Raw genomic sequence first — 12,698 nt, 5'->3', positions numbered from 1 at the left:
ACTCCCTGGCAGGAGATGAAGCCCCCCCCTGCCCAGCAGCCAGGCCCAGGAGAAAGCCCAGGGAGGAACCGCCTAGTGGAACAGGAGTGCTGCTTCCACAGCGAGCCTGACTACCGGCGCCAGGGTGATGGAGCCACAGAGACAGACGCCGAGGATACCCCAAAACACTCCAAAGCAGAAGTCCAGAAGCTGCTGAGAGCTCAACACTAATGTAGACTTAAAGCGCACCCACCAAGACTCAGAGAATTTCTTTTTGGGAGGGGCAAAAAGAATGTAGGAGCCACAGGATGGGTGGGAATATCCAGAGGCATTGTCCCCCCCTCCCAGTGACCGCTGCCCTCACAACTCAACACCCACACCCTCATGGTGATACTAGCAGCCCCACAGAGGAGCCTCCTCAGTGGAGTACGGACAGGAAGGAGGGAGATGATGGTACCAGCACATGATGTACCCATGCAAAATTTCTACTTCATAGAAAAAAAAAAAAGAAAAGAAGAAAGCTCTCTCTGGAAATCAGTCTTATCAGGGCTTCCGGCTTCCAGGGCTGGTTGAGAATGAGTTCATTCTGCTCGGTGTTATTTTGTGATGGAGACTTGGGGAGGCTGAAGATGCCTTCCGTGTGTGGCTCCATGGGGGCAGCACTGGGGTGGGCAGCCAGTGGCAGTCAGTGCTCCTCCTCTGCGGTCACAGAGGACCGGGGAGTTAAGGATGAAGAAGATACGCAGTTTGCCCAGGACCACTTTAGTGGATTAGGCGGTAGAACCTGGGGGAGGCGGGGTGAATCCTAATGCTTTCAGAGCTCACTTGGGTAAGTAAATTCAGGGCAAATATACTTAATTCCTTTGTTAAAAATGCAATTCGTCGTGACATGTGAATGTCATTGACTAGCAAAGGAACGAGGCAAAGTGGGTCAGTGACACACTGCACTGTTTTGTGACAAATGTAGGTTAACTGACTTAATGGAAAACTGTAATCTAGGGCTAAGTGGACTTGACAAGCTGGAGCTGGAGAACCCTCCTCCGAGGGGATGTTCAGGACAGGCCACAAGTAACTCTTTGGGGCTCCTGTGCCTTTTATGAGCCATGTTTTTGGCTTTGCCTTGAAGTTAAAAACTTCATTCTACTGATTGAGTGGCACCAGAGTACTTATCTTTGTTCTGAACATCTGAGCTCAATTGAATAGGTGCTGTTCGGAATTACCTGGCAAGTTAGTGGGTTGGCTGAGTGTACAGTGGCCACGTGGACTGGTAGCCATTACTTAAGAAGGCTCCAGGAGGTAATGACCACATGCACCCGGGGCGCCTCCTGCAAAAGGAGGGCGAGGTCACCCGTGCCTTACCTGAAGGAGTCCCGGTGGAGAATGGCGTTTCAGGCGGAGAGCAAACATAAGGAAGTTTGAGGACACAGCCTGCTTGGGAGACTCCTTACTTGCACGTGCTGCACCCTTGGCTTCTTTCTTCCCTTCCTATTTTTCTTCCATTGGTGATTTTATAATAAGCTGGCACTCTTGGGTTAAGAATAAAAAGGCCCGATTTGTAGTATCTGTGATTTCCATGTTGTAAAAGTTACCATCATGGCTGATCTTAAGCCATCACATGGTATCAACTGGCCTACGTAATTCCTACAACTGTAATAGTTGATCACAAGCCCGTGCCAGCCTACACCGGTAGACCACTGCCCCTCACTCTCCAGCGTCCACCTGTCTGTCCATGTACTCATCCATCCATCCATCTGTCCATCCACCTCCCTCCCTCCCTCCCTCCCTCCCTCCCTCCCTCCCTCCCTCCCTCCCTCCCTCCCTCCCTCCCTTCCTCCGTCCATTTTTTCCCCATCCCTCCTTCTATCTCTGCATCCCTCGGTCCATTCCCTATAGCTTTTGGTTTTTTGAGGTAGGGTTTCTCTCTGGTCCAGGCTGACTTGGAATTAACTATGTAGTTTCAGGGTGCCTTGAACTCACGGAGATCCTCCTACCTCTGCCTCCCGAGTGCTGGGATTAAAGGCGTGCACCACCACGCCTGGATTTTCCCTATAGTTTTAATCAAATGGAATCAAAGGATTAAGGTATGTTACAGACTTTTGAATTTTTTTTTTTTTTTTTGAGGTAGGGTATCACTCTGGCCCAGGCTGACCTGGAATTCCATTTGTAGTCTCAAGGTGGCCTTGAACTCACAGTGATCCTCCTGCCTCCGCCTCCTGACTGCTGGGAATAAAGGCATGCACCACGACGCCCAGCTAGAACTTCTTTATAGATAATAAACTGTTCTTCTTTTCCCCTCCTCTCTTCTTTTTGCTTTTATTTGGGTGGTACTGGGGATGGAACCCAGGATCTCTAGGCAAGCACTCTACACTGAGCCACAACCCCCTATCTTCTGGTGTATTTGTTGACCTTTGATTGTGCATTCTCTAAGATTCAAGTCAGAGGCCATTTCTCTCACCCAGGACTCTCTGGCTCTGAAGTGGCGCAGTAGTTCCTAAGGTGGAGCGACTTCCACACAGTTTGGCTCCGTGCTCTCCTTGGTTCCCTTGTTCCTTGTCTCAGCAGGTACAACTTCCCGGCAGGTGCTCACAGTGTCCGAGTTGAAGTCACATTCTCCTCTCAGCTTGCAGCAGGGTGCTTCAGAATCTGATGTAGCAGTTGGCTCTTGATATTTTGTGTGTGTGTGTGTGTGTGTATGTGTGTGTGAGAGAGAGAGAGAGAGAGAGAGAGAAGAGAAAGAGCAAGTAAGTTCTCCTGTGGGAGTTCAGTGTAAGCCCCCCATTATGGTGCTCATCACCAGCTTTTAAAAATATTATTATTTTTCAACGTTTTATTATTATTTCTTATTTATTTATATGAGAGAGAGAATGGGCACATCAGGACCTCTAGTCATTGCAAAGAAACTCCAGATGCATGCACCGCTGTGTGTGCATCTGGCTTACGTGGACGCTGGGAAATTGAACCTAGGTCATAGGCTTTGAGGCAAGCACCTTAATGGCTAAGCCATCTCTCCAGCCCTAAAAATATTATTTTTATTTATTTGAAAGAGAGAGAGGGAGAGAGAAAGAGAGAGAGAAAGAAGCACACCAGGGCCTTCACTCACTGCAAATGAGCTCCAGATGCATGTGCCACCTTGTGCATCTGCCTTTACATGGGTGTAGGGGAACCAAACTTGGGTCCTTTTGCTAAGCCATCTCTCCAGCCCCCACCAGCTTTTTAAAAGTACATGGTTTTGCATTGGGTTCCATTTCTTTGAACATACCCTTGAGTCAAAAAGCTTATTTGCTCTATCTTTTTTGGCTTCTGCAGTGTTCCTTGGAGCTTTTGGGGGAGATGAATTGCTTTTGGTAACTTTAAGAATTTTTGTAAACTCAGAGAAAGGCAGGATGAATTTATTTGGCTTTATTTATTTGGAACGTTTTCAAATTAGATGTCAAATGTTGAGTGATCTCAAGTCATTTACTCATAAATAGCATTTGGGTTGTAATGTTGAGTGCACAAAGCACATTGCTGGGTTATAAATCAGGATCTTCTTCTAGTAGAAAGTTAGCAGAAAAATTGGGATGACTTCCGGGGAGTACAAATAAGAGAAACTATGAAATGAAGAAGAAAGAACTTTCTCTCCCTCTCTTTTGGTTTTTTGAGGTAAGGTTTCACTCTAGTCCAGGCTGACCTGGAATCCACTATGTAGTCTCAGGGTGGCCTTGAGTTCATGGTGATCCTCCTGCCTCTGCTGGGACTAAAGGCGTGCTCTACCACTCCCGGCTTTTTAAAAAACTCTCTTTTAACTTTATATTGTTCTTTGTTCGTTTTGTTTACTTTTATGTTTCTAATTTTATCTTATTCGTTTAGTTTTTTTGGTGTGTGCATGAATAGTAAATGTGGTGTCTCTCTCTGTGTGTGGTGCATGCACATGCATGTGAGGAGGAGCTTGTCCTGTGCACCCACAGGTGGAGGCCAGGGGAAGGTGGAGGCTGGCCTCCCCTGTCACTCTTCTGCCTTATTTCCCTGTGGTGGCATTTCTTGCTGCACCTGGAGCTGTGTGTGTTTTGGTTAACTGGCTGGCAAAGGAGCCTCAGTGATCCTCCTTTCTTCTCCTCTCTCAGTGCTGGGGTATAAGCATGCGCGGACATGCCTGACTTGGTTGGTTGTTTTGTTTTAGAGGCAGGGTCACACCTTGGAACTCACTGCAATCCTCCGACCTGTGCCTCCCAAGTGCTGGGATTAAAGGCGCATGCCACCACACCTGGCTCATGCCTGGCTTTCTTAAATGGGTGCAGGGGACTGGACACCGGTCCTCAGGTTGGCACAGCAAGTATTCTTTTCCACAGAGCCAGCTCCCTAGCCCATCTTTTTTGGTTTTTCAAGGTGGGGTCTCACTCTAGCCCAGGCTGACCTGGAATTCACTATGGAGTCTCAGGGTGGCCTCGAACTCATGGCGATCCTCCTACCTCTGCCTCCCGAGTGCTGGGATTAAAGGTGTGTGCCACCATGCCCGGCTTCCTAGCCCATCTTTTAAAGCTACAAGTGTGTAATAAAGCAGATCCAGGCATGACAGAAAGCTGGGTTATCTCTTCATAGGATCATCCAGGTGTGGATAATTGCTTTCTTCATATGATTGGTCATTTGCCCAATGTCAAGTTAGCTGTGTCTACTTTGCAAATTGTTACTTCATGATCCTAAGTACTTCTGGTTACTAGGAAGCTATAATTGCATGGGGCTGGAGAGAGAGCTCAGTCAGTAAAGTGCTTGCGGTGATCTGAGCTCAACCTCCCAAATCCACATAAAACCGTTGAGTGTCGTGGTGCATGACTGTAAGTCTAGCACTAGGGCGACAGAGACCGGAGGACCCCTGAGCCGGTGGTCTGGTGTAACTGGTGGTCTCAAAGCTGTTGAGAGAACCTGTCTCCAACAGAGGTGGAGGACGTACCTTTGGCTCAATACCTGAGGTCGTCCTCTGTCCTCCGTGGCATGAGGACTTGCACACACGTGTGCATCCACACACCCTTGAACATGTACACCCACATGCATAAAGAGGGAAAATTATAATTGGGTGGATATCTACACATGTGCAAAGAAGGGCAGGAATCTAAACTTCATTGTGAGTTTTCCTGTCACCTAGTAATTTTTGCCAGCTGTTGCCGTCAGCTTTGCATTGCTATCAGAAAACACCCAACCCAGAGCAGCTTGTGGGAGGAAAGGGTTGATTTTGGCTTACAGACTCGAGGGAAAGCTCCACGATGGCAGGAGAAAATGTGGCATGAGCAGAGGCTGGACATCACCTCCTGGCCAACATCAGGTGATCAATACCAGCAGGAGAGTGTGCCAAACACTGGCAAGAGGAAACTGGCTGTAACACCCATAAGCCTGGCCACAACAATACATTGTCTCCAGGAGGCTCCCATTGTGAAATTGCCACCAGCTGGGGACCTAACATGGAGAACAGTTTATGGGGGACACATGAATAAAACACCTGGCCTCCATTTCCTTGAGGGCCCTCCTCAGTGAGGTCCTTGGTGTTCACAGTGGGGTAATTAGAGCCTTTCGGTCTCTAGGGAGGCCTGTGCCTCAAGATGCTCTTACCTGCCCTGTGGTTCTTACAGTCTTCATGCCCCCCTCTTCTGCAACAGTCGCTGAGCTTTGGCAGGAGTGTTAGCAGTTTGCTTTAGTGCCGAGTTCTCTGTAAACCCTGTGTTTCTGTTAGGATGTGTTTCAGTTCTCCACTGTGTTTGTTACTAGTTCCCTGGAGGTGGTTGTCAGCTAGCATGGGTAGCTGTACTTGTCACTGCTTCCTCTGCAGATTCTTCTGGACGTGGTGAATGTGGTAGAGGCGGCACATCTCATGGTCGGCAGTTGGCTGTCTTTTCTTGTCAAATTGATGGATCTTGGATCTCCCCAGGATTCTGTATCTTCTGTAAAGTAAAGCAGATTATCCAACCAAGGATAAGAACAACTTTGAGTATCAGGATATGTATTTAATTTTGACAGACATTTTGCTGAGGAAACCCATTCAGCGTGTTTTCAGGACCTCCTGGGTCTCCCTTGGCTAACTACTCCCCCCCCCCCTCTCTCTCTCTGTGTGTGTGTGTGTGTGTGTGTGTGTGTGTGTGTTGGGGGTAATCCAGTTCTGGTCCTGGGAGTCACAAGCCAGAGCCAGTGATTTTAGGATTTTAAGCTTTCTCCACTTTCTACTGGGCATGTCATTTACCAATGATTTCTTTTTATTATATATTTATTTATTTGAATATATATATACATATATACACATACATATGTATATATATACACACACACACACACACACACACACACACGAGAGAGAGAAAAAAAAAGAGAGAAAATGGGCACTCTAGGGCCTCTAGCCACTGCAAACAAACTCCATATGCATGTGCCATCTTGTGCATCTGGCTTACGTGGGTCCTGGGGAATTGAACCTGAATCTGGGTCCTTAGTATTTGCGGGTAAGCACCTTAACCGCTAAGCCATCTCTCCAGCCCACCAAGTATTCTAGTCCAGGCTGACCTGGAATTCACTATGTAGTTTCATGGTGATCCTCCTACCTCTACCTCCTGAGTGCTGGGATTAAAGGTGTGTGCCACCATGCCCGGGCACATCAATTATTTCTTTTTCTATTTTTAACTTAGTTGAGATTGACAGGGAGAGAGAAAGAGAGAGAGAGAGAGAGAGAGAGAGAGAGAGAGAGAGAGAGAGAGAGAGAGAGAACGGGTGCACTAGGGCTTTCAGCCACTGCAAATGAACTCCGCATACATGCGCCACCTTGTGCATCTGGCTGACATGAGTACTTGGGAATCCAGCCTCGAACTGGGGTCCTTATGCTCCACTAAGCCATCTCTCCAGCCCTAAACAAAACTCCTTTTTTTGTTTTTTGAGGTGGGGTCTCGCCCTAGCCCAGGCCGACCTAGAATTCACTGTGTAGTCTCAGGGTGGCCTTGAACTCACAGCAATCCTCCTACTTCTGCCTCTCGAGTGCTGGGATCAAAGGCGTGCACCGCCGCGCCTGGCACCGGTTATTTCTTAATGAGACAGTCATCTGTCTGTATGTACTACCTAATCTGCTCCTCATTTAGGATCCAAATCAGATTGCACAGACCTTCTGAAGACGCTGTGTGAAGGAACACAGGGCCATTCTGCATCTGTAGCTCCTGTGCACTGTGGCTGCCTTGCGCTTGGACGCAGAGAGTTGTCGCTTTTCCCTTGACCATGCTCCGTGTGACCAGCCTTCCCACCTGTCGCACCTTCCGAGCTCTTTTCCACTAACTGAGCTTCCTTCGTGCATGTGGCTCTTCCCGCGCTCATCCTCACGACGTCTCCTGGTGTTCCTGGGTTTGCATGAGAAGCAATACATTTCTGCTCTCCGCGGCTCTGCACATTTGAAAAGGCAAATCACCATGTAATATAGTCTATCAGGGGAAAACGAATGTGACTTCTTATTTATGCACTCACATGCAGGTTGGCCTCGCCTAGCTGTTTCTTGTAAAAAGAATTTCAGCACTGTGGACTAGGTAAATGAGATGTTATGGATGCAAAGCACAACTGTGACCGTGTTCAGAGCAGAATTCTTCTCTTTTGTTTGGGCACCTCCCACTTTTGAGTCATTGGGTTGAAACATAGGCATTGCCAGATCGAACTGTAAAAAGGACAGTTCCATCCAGTTCAGCCTAAGCTTATTGGCTCACTTGTAAGGCACGGGAAATGGGTCCACATTAGTATAGAACGTGCCGCGAATGTGCCTTAAGAATGCTGGGTCTCCCTTATTTATTTGGGCCTGTCTGTAGTGCTTAGGGTTTCCTTAAGTTGACATGTGGTTGCTGCCTCACTAGCTTTCAGCAAGTATCTAGAGCAAAATGGGTTGCCTAGCAACATGTTCCAGCACAGGAGGTTGGAGAATGGGTCAGTGATTAGCAATTATGCCCAATCAAGTTTAAAGATGCATGGTGGCCGGCAACATCCATACTTGGACCATCAGCCAGCACCAGGCAGTCCCTGCTTCATGGCTCTCATGAAGGAATTCATTGCAGTTGTAGACTTGGTGTTGCGGCAGCAATCGAAGGAGAACTTTGTTGGGGCATGAGCTAGATTTACGGTGCCGGTCCTTGCATTGGTTCAGTGGGCAGCGGCGTCTGATACCCGTCATTTGGTTGGGCTGCCTGTCTGCGCATTTGTCTCCGTTGGAAAATGAAAAGAGAAAATGAAGTGACTGGGTATGTATGAGAGTTGTCATCTCGACAAATTGGCCCCTATTAGTGACTCTGCAATTTACAAAAGAGCAAGTCACACAAAGTGAGCGACAACAGCCCCTCAGTCAACCCAAGGCATTCTTCTCCAGATTACGCGTGCAGCTTAGACAGTGCCCTCATGCTTCCTCAGATGGCCCCAGCCCTCCTTCACGTCTCTCCTCTCCACTTAAGAGAGAAAGAGCAGGCAAGTTGTGCAGAATCCAGTCCTTACTTAGTCTTTCTGTCAGCACAAATCCCAGCAGTATGACTCCCAAGCTCATCAGTAAGTGGGGAGGCATTTCTTTTTTTTTTTGTAACTCTGGCAAAGCGAGTCATATTCATTGTTGAGAATCATTGAGTTTAATTGGCTAATCAATTTTTAGGCTCTTTCCACTTACATTTTGTTTCATCAACAAAAGTAAATCTCCCTGCCACCCTTTAAAGATCCAAGCTGGAGAACAGTGGCGACTATTTCATTTGTCCTGCCAAAAGAGCTTTTTCGCAGAAGTGTCTTAATTGAAGATGATTTACATTCAGAAGCGCTGAGGTTTTATCCTTCGCTTCAGGAAGGAAACAGCTGTGGAAGCAGGCAGCGGTGCAGTCAGTGCAGCATTGTGGTTGACATTTCCCCTAAACGCGCTTCATCCCTCAGATGCTTATGTTAAAGCGGCCTGCCCAGGTCTTTCTCGCTAACAATTCAGACACCACTGCATGGAACCGCTGTCCAAAAATGCCTGTAACTTATGGGGAAGACTGTATTCTGAGGAGTCCAAATCTCAGGCCTTCCCTTCTCTTTTCTGCTGGATTTTAGTGACTGGCTCCTGCTTGCTGGGTTGTGGGTAGAAAATAGGTAATAGCAGTGTGACCAGACCCTCGACTGTCTTGTTGGTTGGTAGGAAGACATCATTAGTCATGGCTGGCCACTGGCCCCGAGGTACACAGCATCTTTGATCTGGCTGGATGACGTATTTTACTGAGAGTTACAAGCACCCAGCTTTGACCTTCGTGGCTCCCTTTTTCACTTAAGGAAAGCAAAGGCATGCACAATAGTGGCAGTGATTTCATCATGGCCATGAGATGTGTTTTCCCTTCGCACCATTGTCCTGGGATTCGTTGATGAGGAAGATGAGGGTCAGAGACTCCGGTGAAACGGCTCAGGAGGGGCTGGGCGCGTCGTCCGGCGGCGGCAGAGCGCTTGCCTGCGTGGGTCGGTCTTAGCTTTGGTCTCCGGTGCCCAAGGAAAAAGGAGAAATGAGAAGAAGCCCATGTCGCCGTCACCTAGTTCGCTTTCTGTTCCTCTTCACCACTCTTCCCATTTCACTTCTGCAAACTGGAAGAGGGCCCCTCATTGAAACAGGGGTCCCCTGTGTGTAGGGTTTCTCGGGCCCCATCGCTGTAGGATAAGAATGGCCGTGGGTTCCTCACGTGTTTTCTTTCATTCACTGCGTCCTCACTTCCTTCTAGTTGCTGTTGTTCTCGGCTAACTCATAAGGTCACCTGACCAGCTATTAAGAGAATCAAGATGTGAATCCCAGCCCATTATATTTTTGGGGTCTTTCATTGACTGTACCCTTGTTTGTTGAGTACTCCCTAGGCCTCCAGAGCAGTGAGGAAACAGATACAATGACAATGGAAAGGAAAACAGAGACTGAGGCTTCTTATTTCCAATATCCAAATCACTTTAAAATTTGAAACTTTTTGAGTAGTGACATGCAGAAGATTCTATACCATGAACTTCCATTTCATGCACAAAATTGTTAAGAATATTATGTCACTTGTTTTTAGTCTATAAAGTGCATATTTTGTCTTTAGACTTGGTGCCCATTCCCAAGTTACTGACTGTTGCAGATTTTGAGTCATGGTGGCCTTTTTTTGGGTCCAGTTGGGCTTGTTGAGTTGGTGCCAACAACTCCACGGTTAACAGGGCTGCTGTAGACCAGTGGCTCTTGAGTTCATGCTGCATGCCAAAGACAAATTAAGGAATGCAGGAAAGAAGATGAGGAGGGCAAAAGTAGATTTTAGGGAAATGTAAGTAAATACTCTCGAGCCGGGCATGGTGGTGCACGCCTTTAATCCCAGCACTCGGGAGGCAGAGGTAGGAGGATCGCTGTGAGTTCGAGGCCACCCTGATGACTCCATAGTGAATTCCGGGTCAGCCTGGGCTAGAGTGAGACCCTACCTTGAAAAACAAAAACAAGAACAAACAAACAAAAAAAGACTCTCAAGAGAGTGGGAGGAGTCCTCAAAAGAGAGAGAGGTAGGATTGCCAAGTAAGGGCTTGGGGCTGGGGATAATACAAAGGTGAAAACGTCCCAAAGTGTCAGGGTTAGCATGTTTAGGATCTCCATGAACATCCAAAGATGAGGAGGGGCTGGAGAGATGGCTTCGCGGTTAAGGTGCTTGCCTACAAAGCCAAAGGACCCAGGTTCATTTCCCCAGGACCCACATAAGCCAGATGCACAAGGCAGCACATGTGTATGGAATTTGTTTGCAGCTGCTGGAGGCCCTGGTGTGCCCGTTCTCTCTCTCTCTCTCTCTTGCTCTGATTTTTGAATTAGAGCTCAGAAAAGAGAAAATGATCTGCATTGGGGGTCTCTAAGCAGCTACCCAGGGGGAGGGCTTCTTGGGAGATATAGTACATCACCTTATTAAAGGGATAATTATTCACCCTACCTCTTTAGCATGTGAGGGGTGGTCTCTTGACCAGGTGAGTGATTGGCAAGGCTTTGCCTAGGACCAAAAGACTTTTTTTCTCCTTCTGGTCTGGAAGAAGTGGTTCTCCCTTATGGATGGGTGATCCCTTTTCTAATGTCACCAGGGAAACAGCAGGTGGGGTTTATCCCTTCCTAATTTCTGTCTAATGTCTCCCTACCTACGACACTACCACAGAGCTAAATTCCCCAGCCCTTGGAGATACATTTCTTGATACCTTTTCCCCACTTTTTGTAGGCTTCTTCACAAGCCCCTGCTGAGAGTTTAACTTCCATGGAGTCCTCTCAGCTTAGAGGACAACACCTGCTCTCCACCAGAAAGCCAGCCCAGTTATCTGCAAGTAATTCCACGAGCAAAAGAATAACCCGAAATAAACTCAGGATGTGATGCGATGCGACTCAGCAACTCGTCAGCAGTGCTCGGCAAATCACTAGTTCTAGGATGCCAACAGAATGATAATCATTTCGGCAGATGTCTGAAATTTCATCAAGGCCCCCTCTTTTTTATAATGACCAAAAGGCCACTCACTTGGCATCTTTAGTAGAGAGCCTACATCTCTCAGGGGTGAGGAAGACTTTCCACATTTTGTTGAGGGGGTTCAGCTCAGTTCATTATGATGATGGAAATTCCCACACAGAGGCAATTTCTGATGAGTGCTCAAAACTGAGCCTTTTTTCCAGAGTATTTTACATATATTATTATTATTTTTTTGTCCTTCATCAATCCTATTATCCCTATTCAGCAGGTGTAAAGACGTACGGTCAGTTCATTGTCTGATGTAATTTTAGAAATATTAAAATACACAGCACATCTCAGGGTCAAGGACATGGGTATGTTGCTGGCTCATGGGCTGGTGGTGCCAGCGTTTGGCTGCTCTTTGGAGCACAGATGCCTCTTTGTTAAATGGCCCTTAGAAACTAGCTACAATATGCTAGACAGTGTGACAGGCTGCATTTATTATTTCTATACTCTAGACATGACTGTAAGGACCTCGCATCAATTTATTTAATCTTTAGGAAAGGTAGTATGATTATGATTGTGCCTGTTTGACAGATAAGGAAACTAAGTCTCAGGGTGGTGACTTGACTTTGCCCAAGGCCACCCAGCCAAAGAATTGCATATCCAGGGCTCCTGTGTGACATTCTTAGTTGCATTGGCCTTCTGCCTCTCCTGCTAAGAGCCGTGTTAGAGATGGGGGGTCGTGGACCCCTCAGGAGCCATTGCTTACATGGTCAGATGGCTCATTTCTTTTGGCATCAACTTAGTGTAATGGGGAAATTAGGGTTTTGGGGTGCTTCCTAGAACCCCAAATCCTGAGTTCGTATCTGCAAACGAACCAAAGAACTGCCAATTCCAAATTCAAGAGAATGATTCTTAAAGTAGCACATTTTACTCAGATTTTACAAAGGAGTGCAGAAAGAGGAAGGCTGGGAGGTAAGGGGAGATAAAGTGGGGAGAAGAGAGGTACACCACGTGGAGCCCAAAAGCCCATGTGGGCCACGTGGAGAGCAGGAGTCCATGTGATCAGATGAGGATCTGGGGGAAAAAGTGCAGAAAGAAAAGAGAAAAAGAAAGTTCAAGGAGCTCCTGCCATGTGGGGAGCTGGAGGGGATGGGAGGGGCCTCCGGGCTGGGCCTGGGCCTGAACCTGGGCCCAGCCAGCCCAGGCCCAGCCGAGGGAAAAACCCACAATTGGAAGTTTCCAAGTGATCAGAGAGAGAGAGCCCTGCCCTCCCCTTGCAAAGGTATTTATAACCTTAGGGTGGTGGGCTGT

At 47.5% G+C, this 12,698-nt stretch overlaps 1 long non-coding RNA gene across 1 annotated transcript in view; it reads left to right on the top strand.

Moving 5' to 3' along the window:
* Window positions 1–11,290, top strand: part of LOC123460909 — a 106,229-nt gene extending 94,939 nt beyond the window's left edge. Inside the window, exon 3 of the long non-coding RNA XR_006637278.1 lies at window positions 11,163–11,290. This is a non-coding gene — a long non-coding RNA (uncharacterized LOC123460909). The remainder of the gene's footprint in view (window positions 1–11,162) is intronic.
* Window positions 11,291–12,698: the final 1,408 nt, after the last annotated feature.

This window comes from Jaculus jaculus, chromosome 5 (assembly GCF_020740685.1).
Source record: "Jaculus jaculus isolate mJacJac1 chromosome 5, mJacJac1.mat.Y.cur, whole genome shotgun sequence".
In the NCBI taxonomy this organism is placed as follows: Eukaryota; Metazoa; Chordata; class Mammalia; order Rodentia; family Dipodidae; genus Jaculus; species Jaculus jaculus.
This window is presented reverse-complemented; position numbering and strand designations above follow the sequence as displayed.